General features: G+C 38.6%; 1 pseudogene across 1 annotated transcript; it reads right to left on the bottom strand.

Annotated features, from left to right (window-relative positions):
* Nucleotides 1-4133: 4133 nt before the first annotated feature.
* LOC144535629 (interferon-inducible GTPase 5-like) lies at nt 4134-11427 on the bottom strand (annotated as a pseudogene). The gene is made up of 3 exons (XR_013503679.1): nt 11345-11427; nt 10158-10719; nt 4134-7574 (listed from the first exon to the last, which is right to left on the bottom strand). The product of XR_013503679.1 is annotated as an interferon-inducible GTPase 5-like (transcript).
* Between the last annotated feature and the right edge of the window lie 2253 nt (nt 11428-13680).

The raw sequence follows: 13680 nt of genomic DNA, 5'->3' as shown, positions 1-13680 counted from the left end.
AATCGCCGGCAGATCGGGCTGGGTTTACCCTTTTAGATGTTCACCAAAATAGTCATAAATTCTGCTATTGTGTTACTTATGGATGGAATTATAAAAATAAATGATTCCCCTTTTTGCTGGGGACCCCCTGGAACCCCCCCCCCCCACTTTGAAAACCACTGGTCTAGACCTACTCTATCTGGAAAGGGTCCTGAGCTATCTTCTGTTATGATTTGACACTAAAATAAAATTGATTTGAATTTAATCAAATTTCTAGTCGCTAAAATATAGTTTTTCATATTTTGTCCACCTCCATTTACAATATGTTTTAAAATATATTGGGGGGGAAAGTGACTACTAATTTTATTACACAAATTTAGGCGAATTCAGGTGTTTTGCGACACTAAACTACTGTACTGTGAACCCTGAAGCTGTACAGGCAGGTGATGTGCATTCCCCAGTTGCTGTCAATCTGTAGCTTCACATATCGGAAGACTCCTTTGTCTGGATTCTGGTAAGAGACAAGAGAGAGAAATGAACAAAGAGTCAGAGACAGGAATGATGAACCCCACCTCTATAATACGGTTTGTTTGGCTACCACAGTTTGCAGCCATTAACGCGGGAAGGAAGAGCTTTCATTATCAGAAGAATCTCTACTTATTATCCTACACATCATTAGAGCTATACTGTCATATCATACTCACAGGCTGTTTAAAGGTCTGAAATGCTGCTCCGTCTACATCATAAACCAGTGTTCCCAAATAGGTTCCTTCCTCGTCAGTAGTCATCATTCCCTGGAGAGGAAAAAGATGAGCTGAGCCTTTTGTGTGAATAAAACTGACAAGTATGCTGGACATCCACAGTGATGGAATGTAACTAATTCAATTGACTCAAGTACTGTACTTAAGTACAAATGTTGAGGTACTTTACTTGAGTCTTTTCTTTTCATGCCACTTTCTACTTCCACTCCACTACATTTCAGGGAGAAATATTATACATTTTACTCCACTACATTCGTCTGCACATCACCACAGCTTTAGTTACTTTAGTAGTTACTTTACTAATTAAGATTTTTGCACACAAAACTCATGTACTTCTTCCACCAGCCGACATATCGAGGATAATAACAGAAAATGTGTGACTTACATAGATTGAAAATTTCCTTGGTGCAGTTTCAATGTATTCGTGTGGGGACTGGCTCTTTGTTATGTGGCCGAGTGTCACACTATAGTGATAGAGATTGGGTGGAACAAGGAAATGAATAAATGCCCTTGGTCGCCTGAAAAGGGCCAGCATTTTCCTGGAAGTAATGATGAATGTCCCTGAGGGGAGAAAATATGACATTTTAGTCTCCACAGTTTATAAACTACAACTGTTTCTCCATGTTATTTCATATTAAATAACGGAAGTTTTAAAAGTGTGATTACGACACAGTGTTGATCTTTGCATGTTCCTACCTGGATAACCCTTCGCTGATGAATGCAACAGTTTGTATTTTTTTGTCCCATTTCGTTTCAAGTCCTGGAGGCCAATATGTATCTCCATATTTCGTAATTTTAATTTCTTTTCATGTATCAATGATACAGTATTGGCCATCCTTTACATCTATCTGTGGGTTTTACAAATATTTAAACAGTGATGAGGCAATTTCACAGGTAGGTAAACAGCTCAATATAGTGTTTTCAAATTAGCCTTTTTGTCATTTCCTAAAAAAAAAAAAGCAACAATTTTGGACAAACGTTTTTTTTTTGGAGAGCGACAACGTGTTAAGATTTATAAAGTGCTGACCTCACAGCATATGCACATACAGGACACAACGTGCACACAAACACAGTCCTTGCAGGTCTCCCTGTAGGAAATGACTGGAGTCCCCTCCTCTGTGTTATAGCCTGCTTCCTTCAAACAAAGACTTCTTCTCGACATGACTGGAAAATGGTAGAAAGACAGATGGGCAAATCATTATTGACACACAGCCACACTGTTTACTACATATGGTTTATAGTGGGCAGACAGGCAAACCAATTGTGCATTTTATGACTAAAGCATGACACTTATACAAAATATAATCTACATTCCCCAAGGTTTTATTTCAGACGGGGAGGCAATTTGTATCTGACCACTGGTGACCTTAAGAGCTCATTGACCACAGTATTGCATTTCGCCACTTGTTGTCCCACCACTCTCCATTATAATCACGTATATGTCCCCCTTGAGATCTTTGTAGGTTTTTTTAATTTGAGGGAATTCTCGTTCTAATTAACCTTGTTCCTTGTTTCAAACTATGCCGTGTTAGGTCTTACTTTGTGACTGGTAAGCTCTCAACTACATGGGCAGATCTCTGGAAAAATTGGTGTTGTAAACTTAGCTCTGGAAGAAAAGTCTGCTATATGAGTGCAAGTTTGTACATTTGCAATATTCATGAAAATGTGTTGGAGAAACACTGTAAAAAAACGAATGCTGCAGTTGTGGAGAATTCAAATACAAAATACTGTTTGCAGATATTTGAATTTCTTTCAGCCTATCAAAACATTATGAAGGACATCAGAACTTATTTCAATCTTGCAAAACTTAACTCAATCTTAAATTTGTTTCCAAGCTTTCAAACACTGAGTTGTAACCTTTCGAAGCTTTTATCAGTTTTGAATTATGATAAGTTATTTATTTGCTGTTGATTGTTGGGCTGGTTTGTGGACTTTTACTGATTATTCTCTTGCATCTGTTTCTGTATCGCTACAGAAAATCAAACAGTGACATCTTTTCTTTCTGGTAATAGAGTGATTCTGGTGTGATTACATGTAATGTAGTAACAATAGAACAATATGCAATATAAAACCATGTAAGAGCAAATGTATTTTTACAGTTCTCCAAAAATCAGATCAGAGAGGATCATACCTGCAGGAAATACTGACTAAATGATTGTGACATGCAATACATGGAGGCTGCATCAGTTGGCATTTCATCAGGCACTTTAATCATATAAAGAATGCAATATTTTAAAACAATTATACATTTTGAGCTACTCAAATCAATAAACACAATCAAGTTCATTGTAGGGGAAAAGCATCAAAACTGAACTAGTGTAATGAGTTATTGGTCAAAATCAATTCTAAAAAAGAAAAATGTTATATTAACGTTATGATGTTAAAAAAGATTTAAATTAGTTTTTCATCTTTACATCCCTATAAATGATATATACTCTAGTAGGGGTCTTCAACGTTTTTTAAACCAAGGAGCCCTTAACTGAAAGAGAGACGGAGCAGGGACCCCCTACTACATATATTGTATAAAATGAAGTTGCGTACTAAAATGGGCCTACATTAACGTGTAGGACGGCCTAAAGTCTTTATTCATACCTTTTTAGTGCATAGAATACTAAGCTATTAAAATAACAATTGTAAGCATGATTTTATAAATCATCTTTTAATGTTACACACAATTTGGAGGCCCCCCTGCAGTGATTCTGAGGACCCCCTAGGGTCCCCAGACCTCCTGTTGAAGATCTCTGGTCTAGAGTGATCAGCTGTAAACTTAGCTCTGGAAGAAAAGTCTGCTATATGAGTGCAAGTTTGTACATTTGCAATATTCATGAAAATGTGTTGGAGAAACACTGTAAAAAAACGAGTGCTGCAGTTGTGGAGAATTCAAATACAAAATACTGTTTGCAGATATTTGAATTTCTTTCAGCCTATCAAAACATTATGAAGGACATCAGAACTTATTTCAATCTTGCAAAACCTTTTTTTTTTTTTTATTAGTTTCCAAGCTTTCAAACACTGAGTTGTAAGCTTTCGAAGCTTTTATCAGTTTTGAATGATGATAAGTTATTTCCAATAGCAGGGTCCAGGCCTAAAAAAAACCTCCATTTCCTGTGCTGTTGATTGTTGGGCTGGTTTGTGGACTTTTACTGATTATTCTCTTGCTGCTGTTTCTGTATCGCTACAGAAAATCAAACAGTGACATCTTTTCTTTCTGGTAATAGAGTGATTCTGGTGAGATTACATGTAATGTAGTAACAATAGAACAATATGCAATATAAAACCATGTAAGAGCAAATGTATTTTTACAGTTCTCCAAAAATCAGATCAGAGCGGATCATACCTGCAGGAAATACTGACTAAATGATTGTGACATGCAATACATGGAGGCTGCATCAGTTGGCATTTCATCAGGCACTTTAATCATATAAAGAATGCAATATTTTAAAACAATTATACATTTTGAGCTACTCAAATCAATAAACACAATCAAGTTCATTGTAGGGGAAAAGCATCAAAACTGAACTAGTGTAATGAGTTATTGGTCAAAATCAATTCTAAAAAAGAAAAATGTTATATTAACGTTATGATGTTAAAAAAGATTTAAATTAGTTTTTCATCTTTACATCCCTATAAATGATATATACTCTAGTAGGGGTCTTCAACGTTTTTTAAACCAAGGAGCCCTTAACTGAAAGAGAGACGGAGCAGGGACCCCCTACTACATATATTGTATAAAATGAAGTTGCGTACTAAAATGGGCCTACATTAACGTGTAGGACGGCCTAAAGTCTTTATTCATACCTTTTTAGTGCATAGAATACTAAGCTATTAAAATAACAATTGTAAGCATGATTTTATAAATCATCTTTTAATGTTACACACAATTTGGAGGCCCCCCTGCAGTGATTCTGAGGACCCCCTAGGGTCCCCAGACCTCCTGTTGAAGATCTCTGGTCTAGAGTGATCAGCTGCAAACATATGATAAATGTTTGCTAAAATGTTCAGTTAGAATATAAGATTATGATTTGTTTGGAGTACAATGTAATCTACTGAGAAATAATTCAAAAGCTGTTATACACTGCAGTTTTAAATGAGCCATTAAATGCCATTGCCATTCACTTCACAATATTACCCTGAGGTGTTCAAACCCAGGGCCCTTTTAAACACACTCTGAGCATCATCATCAGTTACATCACTAGTTGAACCAGTGGCGCGTAAACATACACGTTAACTAGTATTCATGTTGAACTAGTACGATGGGAATGTCATCTAGTGCGCCAGAAAAAATCAACAAGTGAGACAAAAAGCCCAACATGTTGAACACATGTCTCACTAGTGGTGCCCAGTTGCTTACTAGTGCTGAGGGGAGGCTCAACTAGTTAAAGGAAAGACCCAACATAATGACCATAACTTCATAACTTGTTGTACACACTTTAGAGATGAAACTATGTAAAATGAGGCAGAGACGGCTGAACCAGTTCCAGGGATTTCAAAGTAAATGCACTTTTTGTTTTACTCATAGCCTGGAAACGCACGGACGGCCACAGTAGCTTGACCACAGTGTGAGCTGCTGCAATCATAAAGTAGGTCAAACTTTTTGTGTGGACTTCTATAGAAAATTGCTTGTAATGTGGAACACACCTCGCACACAACATTTGTACTGCCTAGGAACAGCTGTGTCATGTAACTGTCCACATGCTGGATCAAGTTATTGGCGTAAGGTTATTCGAATAGTGATGAGGCTGCCGCAGAGGGGAGTGATACACATGGCTCAGTGCAGTCGGGGAAATGTCCCAGGATGTACTTCTGTATGCTACAGTCAATGTTGTACACACGTCAGGAGACAAAAAAATGAGAAGCCTCTCGAGTTGTATGAACGGATCATTCAATCCGCAAGTAGAAACAAAACAAAAAAGCTTCAGAGGTTGTATACTGTGTGAGGAGTATGGTTGGGGAAAAAAGCATGTGATGCAACATTCTTGATGCATCTCTTGGCAATCAGGGAAAACAACAATAAACACTAAAACTTACACAATTAAAAGATTTAGATTTTGTCCCAGAAAAGTCCATACGCTTTAAAAAAAAGTTGGTTTGTCATCTCCAATGCATTTCCTGTCTACTATGACCTATGATACATCAGTAGGCCAAGACCATGGTAATGGTAGACATAAAAATGGCTGCTGCTCTGACCATTCTGCTACGTTGATTTGAATGTAAATGGCCTTTTTATCCATTTTATATCTATGATTGTAGTACAACAATTCCAATAATACATGTGATAGGAACCTATATGAATGGGAGTTGTGTATAGGGGGTCACTTAAGAGAGTTACACAAATACCGAAATGAATTGATGTGAGATTTAAAGTAAAGTGGTAGTTAATAGTTGACTCACGCTTGTTATTGTATGAATTAATGAATGTTTTTAGATTCATAATCATTTATGTTACAAAGACACAGTATTCCATGCTGATTCCAACCATGTGGATGGTTCTGGTTAAAACTGGTTGAAACGGCTCATTTCTCTGCTTCTGAAGTGAACCAAAAAAGTAAGTCTCTGAACTGTATTGATGTGGAGATATTAAATATGAGGCGAGCTCAGAGCGGGTGTTAATAACTACAGCGATGCCGTTGTGATACTGTTAGTATTGATGATAAACAAACAATATCAGTATTATTTTCTTTGAACGATGTGTTGTAGTTCTTCACTGTGTCCACTGGAGGGCAGTGGACACTCGTCTACAGGTGATATCAAGACCCAGTAACGTACATCACTGTTGGTCATAAAACGATTAAAAAAAGATAATGGTGCTTCTAGAATTCTGTCCTTCAACTACAAGATATAGTTATATATAGTAATAATAATAGCAATGAATCACAAACAAACTCTCTTTAAACTGATATATACAAACCTAGGATAGTATTCCTTCCTTTTAAAGTATTACAAGGCATGTTTTACCCTGCTTTTAGGCTTTTATTAATACCTGATCTATTAGAGTAATGATACATACTGTAGAGAGATCAACTGCAAAACGTATGATGCATGTTTGCTAAAATGTCCAGTTAAAATACAATATTATTATTTGTATAGAGTATAAAGAAATACAATGCAATCTACGCATAAAGATCTTTCAAAAGATCTTTACTACACTGCAGTTTTAAATGTGCCATCAAATGCCATTGCCATTCACTTTACAATATCCCACCGAGGTGTTTGATTCCATGACCTTGTTTAACACTTTATGAGCGTCCTCAGCAAGCATGTTGAGGATGATTTTAAGAATCTTGTTGGTGGAGACAAAAGAGAAGCTCATTGCTAATGGGATTCCAAGTATTGGAATGAATCTGGACCATTCCTCTGCTGCCATTAATGCTGGTGTGCCTGCAAATCGACCAATCACCTTCAAGAGAAGATCAGCGGTTATTTCTGTTGCAGCTAGATCTGAAATAATGACGGCAGTCAGATCATTGTATGGCACATTTGTCCTAGCCGAGAGTTTCTTCAGTGACGGGATATCAAGACAAAACCCAAGTACGTATTGGGTGACAACACCAATCAACATGGCCACATCAACAGCAATAGAAAGCCCAGGAACTGGTACAGCTGCTACAGTTGCACTAAGCGTAGCCCAGTATTTGATTTTCTTATAGAATGCTTCTTTCTTCTTGTTGATGACCTCGTGGCTGATATTGGGCATGACCAACTTCAGGACATCTCTCTTGTGTTCAGTAAGTTCTCTCTCTAAGGTGTTCAGTAAGAGAGCGAAGTCATACAGATGGAGATCAAAGCTGGACACCAGGAACACTTGTGGAGACACAACACTTGCTCTCTGAAGACCTGTGTCACAAACAAAATAAATTATGATGATAAGAAATATACTGTAAAATAATTAGGGGTCCAAGCCCGAGGGGGCAGATCCAGCGGAGCTGTGGAACCCTATTGCTTTCCTAAGGATTATTCTTCTTCTCTGCCTAAAACTGATACTACAGCCTAAACCGTACATGGTGGGAGGTGCCATTTTCAGGACTGGTCCAGGTCCCTGGACCAGTCCAAGGACCACGGACAAAAAAAAAATCAGCCACTTCCACCACTATGTGGCACAATAGCAGAAAAAAACGCATTTGGCCTTATAACTCCCAAACCGTACATTGCACATAAAAAACATACATATCCACGCTTTCCCTGAATTCAGTTGAATCGCCTCATATAGGCCACGCCCATTTCCACCTATACTTTTATGTGCGAAAAATCGTGATTTATTGTAAACCTATTTTTTCTAACTCCTCCTAGAACGTGCGACCGATCTGCACGAAACTTGGTACGTATCATCTCCAGACCGACCTGACAAAAAGTTATCAAAAGAATTTTTATAGGATAAAAATTGCGCAAGTTACGCACAAACAAACTTTAGATTCTTGTTTGCCATGAACCTCTGTCATGAATGACTGCTACGTTAAAGTATGCACAATTTACAACCAAACTAATCTTCGTAGCTAGCCACAAAACACAAACTTTAGCATATCTCTGTCAAATTAAAAGGTATCAGAGCAAAAGTATTATTGTTCGACATCCCACTCCGAGGCTCTGTACCAAATTTGGTGAAGATCAGCCATTAGGGGGCGCTATAATGAATGTAGACGTGTTTTGGCAAATAACTCAATGCATTTAAATGGGACATTTGCGATTGATTGCGATTTCTCTGCCGTAGTAACTGCTATCAACATGAAACTTGTGATGCTCCTTCGGCATGCCGCTCTGTACCAAATGTGGCGATGATCGGCCATTAGGGGGCACTATAATCAACATAGACGAGTTTGGCCCTTTTACTCAATCAATGTTAAAAAGCATATACGCAACTACAATGTGCCACAGACCTTGCGGCTCAAACCTCTTAACATTTCCTGACGTTTGCCTCCCCATGTTACGCTTTGGGTTCCGCTTTCGCGCTCTCCCCTGGTCATCGGGCGACTCACGTCGGGGGCGACTGGCGCAGGGAGGCTTGGACCCTGCCGTAACTGCTTGCAGTTCTAGTTTGAACTTGTAATGTACAATAAAATATGCATATTTAAGGACACATTTTATTGTTTTATTATAAGTTTTATTTTTCCCATGTTCTGAACTTGCCCTCTTCCATTTTTACTTTACTTTTTCCTAGTGCAGTTCCAACATGCCTTTTGGTAACCGGTCTGATTGTTTGGCCTGTAGTTTTGCTGCTTCCAGCTTTCTGGAAACATACGGGGGCCCTGAAGTGTAAATCACAGCAGCAAATCCCACCACACGACAGCATTTTGCCACAACGCGACAGCATTAGTAAAAATGAAACAGAAAGGGTAGAAACATAACAACACTGATCCTCATCCTGATTGGTTGCGCTGTCTGTTGAAAAATAGAGACATTTGTTTTTGTTCTTCAGCTCCGAGTCAAACCTGCATGCCCTTCTGTTCTAACTCTGCTGTCAGCTTTTTAGCAGCTCTGAAAACAAACTGTCATAATATAATGATGTAGCACTGTGCTGTATACTGTGTGAACAGTGTTTTAAGAGTTTACGGCATTAGCTTGTATAAGACTGAAACGTGAATAGCACAGCTGAATTCTAAGGAGATGTCTCGCATCTAATGTTCTTCTCCACTTAGACTCCAGTGTGAAAAAAGAGGAATTTGCTAAAAACCCTAAATCAGACCCGTTTTTAAGTTTGTTTTTTCAAAAACACGTCTTACTAATGCTGTTGTGTTGTGGCGAAATGGTCAGTGTATCTTTTGGTCACTTGATTTTTATTTCATAAATAGGTATTAAAAAACAAAAAACTAATTTGATATACGAATTCATTTATTTCATTATGAATGAAATGATGATAAAGTCAGAAGACCTGAGACCATTCTCTCAGATTCAAGACTATTTTAGACAGTAATAATAACAGTAACATAACATGATTGTTGCAACAATTTATTAATCAATATCTTGTTTTATATATACACATATATATATATATATATATATATATTATCCTCCATTAAATATGTTGGTTCAACAAATCTAATCCAGTTAAATTAAATGTTTAGCAACTAACTCTTGGAATACTGCATAAATATCAAATTCATTGATTCTCATGATTCATAAATGGTGTTAAAGCTTTTTTTGAAGAATTCCAGTCCAAAAATATTAGTGTTTTAATACAAAAATATCAGTCTGTTCTATAAGACTAATGATTTGGCGGCAGGAATGGATTTGTCAGACTTGTGTATTTGAAAACAAATACAAATAAAAGAGAACCGAGTGAGTGGGGTCAGACAAACACAATGACCAACATAAGCACTGAAGTAAAAACAATCACATAGTTCTTACTATCTTGGCTTTTTGTGACTTGTTTATAGGACATTTTGTAATTAACCTCACTATTTATGTGTGATTTGAAGTCCTTACCTTGAATGCAGTATTCCTGATTTCTGAAAGAGTCCTTTCTGCGTTGAACTCCCTCTAGGCGTCTTTCCTGATTTTTTGAAAGTCAAAGTCTATCTTTGAGGCGAACAAAGTAGAACTTTTTCCCCATCTTCGTTATCTTCTTAGCGGCGTCACATCATTTTCTCTGAGAGCGAGTGGCTGAGATGATGATGAAGAGGTCAAACCTTTCCAAAATGGAACAAGCTGAGTACTTGCATCAGCTGGAAACTGTGTGTTGCCCTATACCGGGAAGATCCCATAGTGTAACATTGGGATAGTTTGGATGGAGGTATGGTGTAACCTCTGAGTGGTTGCCACACTACCAGTAGGGGCAGCTCCTTCATCTCCGTCCTGTATGCCTCTGAAGGCATTAACAGGTGGATTTACCAGAGCCACAATCTCCTGTGACAGCAATATTTAGTGGAATTTTTCTCCAAAGTTCATGTACTGCTGGATCTTTTCTCGATCATTGTTTTGTAGTGCTTCTTGAAAGCCTTCCAGTTGAGTTGTGATCAACTGGATTTCCCCATAGTAATTCTGAAAACTGCAGTAAAGGAGAGCGTTAAAAAGTCACTGTTGTCTTTTGGGAGATAGTAGAAAATGTAGTCTATAATGACCCCAACATCATTACTCTCATTAATATCATTTAAAATCCCGACATGTACATTATCATCTTTGGAAAGCATCCTATTTAAAATATCATATTATGATGCAGTATAACCTTGCACCAGATGCGGTTTGATGTACTTAGGGGTGTACATCATTCTATCAGCATTCTACAGAGGAGCGACGTCTCACATATTATATGTTTAGTGGATCCTCTATAGTGTTATGTGGCTGTACAGTGATTAGCAGCTTCCTTATATTTTAGTAGGCTTTTGCAGAGGCTGCTCACCCTGGAGTCTTAATGTTTGCAAGCAGAGCGAGCCAAAGTACACCACCCTGTAAGTTGTTCAGCAGCCGACATCCTGTTTCATAACACTATAAAGAGTTCAGACAGAAGACGAGTGCCCAATGCAAAATGTCCTGCTGAGGAACAACATGATTGGTTATAAGTAAATCAACAGCTGACTTTCCAAGAAAGGTGCTGATTTACAAGAAAGCGTCGGAGACCTGCATGCTTTAACCCTCCAGAGGTCTAAGCCATTTTTACAGTCTTTGAGCCATGCCTGGTCTCCTTGTGTAATGATTCATTGTGATCGCACTGGTACCAGGTAGGCTTCTCAGCTACTGGAAATCTGGGGGGTGCCATCAGTGCTTAATTTGCAAAGTCGGGAGAGGTCGGAGTGCAGAGAAATTGGATCTGGCGACTCAAAACAGGGGTTGTGAGGTAACATGTAATGACACACACTGCCTATGTAGCTTCTCTGACTAAAAAGAAACACAAACAACACTGTGTGTACATCAGAGCAATGCTTATTTTTATTTCCAGAACATGCACTGCATGGAGTACGAAATGTAAAAATACACTGCAAGCAATGCGTCACGCATGCAATGATCTATCGGACTATTACATTAACCAGCCACCGGTCTCCACATTCTTGATCGACAGTAACGTTTTTGCCTGCAGCATACATAAACTTCCCTCATCTAATCATGCATAAAAATAAAGTAAGTCTAAAATATATAATATATAATGTTATGTACTATTTAAATACATGCATTTTCCCCAAACCGAATTTGTAGTCTGTGTATGCTGTGGTCTCCACAAAGGTAAATGGTGGCCTGCAGTCAGTGATCTTTGGTGGTCAGCAAAAAAACATTGAAACACAATAGGTCCCTTAAATAGCCATTTGTAACCTCATTACATAAGACTACTACATGTAAAAATACAAGGAAAAAAGCTGCAGTGATGAGCTGCAGGAAAGTCACAAATATTGGCGAAACATTAACCAGATGTAACTTTAACAGTTATAAACAGTACGTTGTAATAACTGTAATAACTATGTCTTATGTATGAGGTAGCCTACTTGGGATGTCGCTACTCAGCAAATACAGTTTAACTTCTTTTTCTGTGCCGTTGTAGTTTGAGTTGTTCAGAGTTCCGTCCCTTGAACAGTCAATGAAGAGGACAATAGACTCGTCCTGCTGCTGAGTGACAGAGATCTAAACCAATCAGAGTTATGTTCTCTTTCACTGAAAGCACATGGTTTGCAAAGAAATGCAGAGCAAAAAAACAAGAGAGGAGTAGTATCTGCAGTGCTGCTACCTGTGGCTGACTGGATTGCAGCTACATGGGCAGATCTCTGAAAAATTGGTGCTGTGAAAGCTTGGCTCCTGGAAGAAAGTCTGCTACAGTGGTGTGAAAAAGTGTTTGCCCCCTTCCTCATTTCCTGTTCCTTTGCATGTTTGTCACACTTAAGTGTTTGAACATCAAACCAATTTAAACAAAAGTCAAGGACAACACAAGTAAACACAAAATGCAATTTGTAAATGAAGGTGTTTATTATTAAAGGAGAAAAAAAAATCCAAACCATCATGGCCCTGTGTGAAAAAAGTGATTGCCCCCCTTGTTAAAACATACTATAACTGTGGTTGTCCACACCTGAGTTCAATTTCTCTAGCCACACCCAGGCCTGATTATTGCCACACCTGTTCACAATCAAGGCATCACTTAAATAGGAGCTGCTTGACACAGTAAGGTCCACCAGAAGATCCTTAAAAGCTACACATCATGCCGAGACCCAAAGAAATTCAGGAACAATTGAGAAAGAAAGTAATTGAGATCTATCAGTCTGGAAAGGGTTATAAAGCCATTTCCAAAGCTTTGGGAATCAGCGAACCACAGTGAGCCATTATCCACAAATGGCGAAGACATGGAACAGTGGTGAACCTTCCCAGGAGTGGCCGGCCGCCCAAAAATTACCCCAAGAGCGCAGCGACGACTCATCAAGAGGTCACAAAAGACCCCACAACAACGTCCAAGAACTGCAGGCCTCACTTGCCTCAGTTAAGGTCAGCGTTCATGCCTCCACCATCAGGAAAAAGACTGGGCAAAAATGGCCTGCATGGCAGAGTTCCAAGGAGAAAACCACTGCTGAGCAAAAAGAACATCAAAGCTTGTCTCAATTTCTCCAGAACACATCTTGATGATCCCCAAGACTTTTGGGACAACATTCTGTGGACCGATGAGACAAAAGTGGAACTCTTTGGAAGGTGTGTGTCCAAGTATATCTGGCGTAGAAGGAACACTGCATTTCATAAAAGAACATTATACCAACTGTAAAAATATGGTGGTGGTAGTGTGATGGTCTGGGGCTGTTTTGCTGCTTCAGGACCTGGAAGACTTGCCGTGATAAAAGGAACTATGAATTCTGCTGTCTACCAAGAGATCCTGAAGGAGAATGTCCGACCATCTGTTCGTGTACTCAAGCTGAAACGAACTTGGGTTCTGCAGCAGGACAATGATCCTAAACACACCAGCAAGTCCACCACCCGAATGGCTGAAGAAAAACTAAATGAAGACTTTGGAGTGGCCTAGCCAAAGTCCTGACCTGAATCCTAT

This window comes from Sander vitreus, chromosome 20, assembly GCF_031162955.1.
Source record: "Sander vitreus isolate 19-12246 chromosome 20, sanVit1, whole genome shotgun sequence".
Classification (NCBI taxonomy): domain Eukaryota; kingdom Metazoa; phylum Chordata; class Actinopteri; order Perciformes; family Percidae; genus Sander; species Sander vitreus.
The sequence above is the reverse complement of the archived record's forward strand: the minus strand, read 5'-3'. Positions and strand labels throughout refer to the sequence as shown.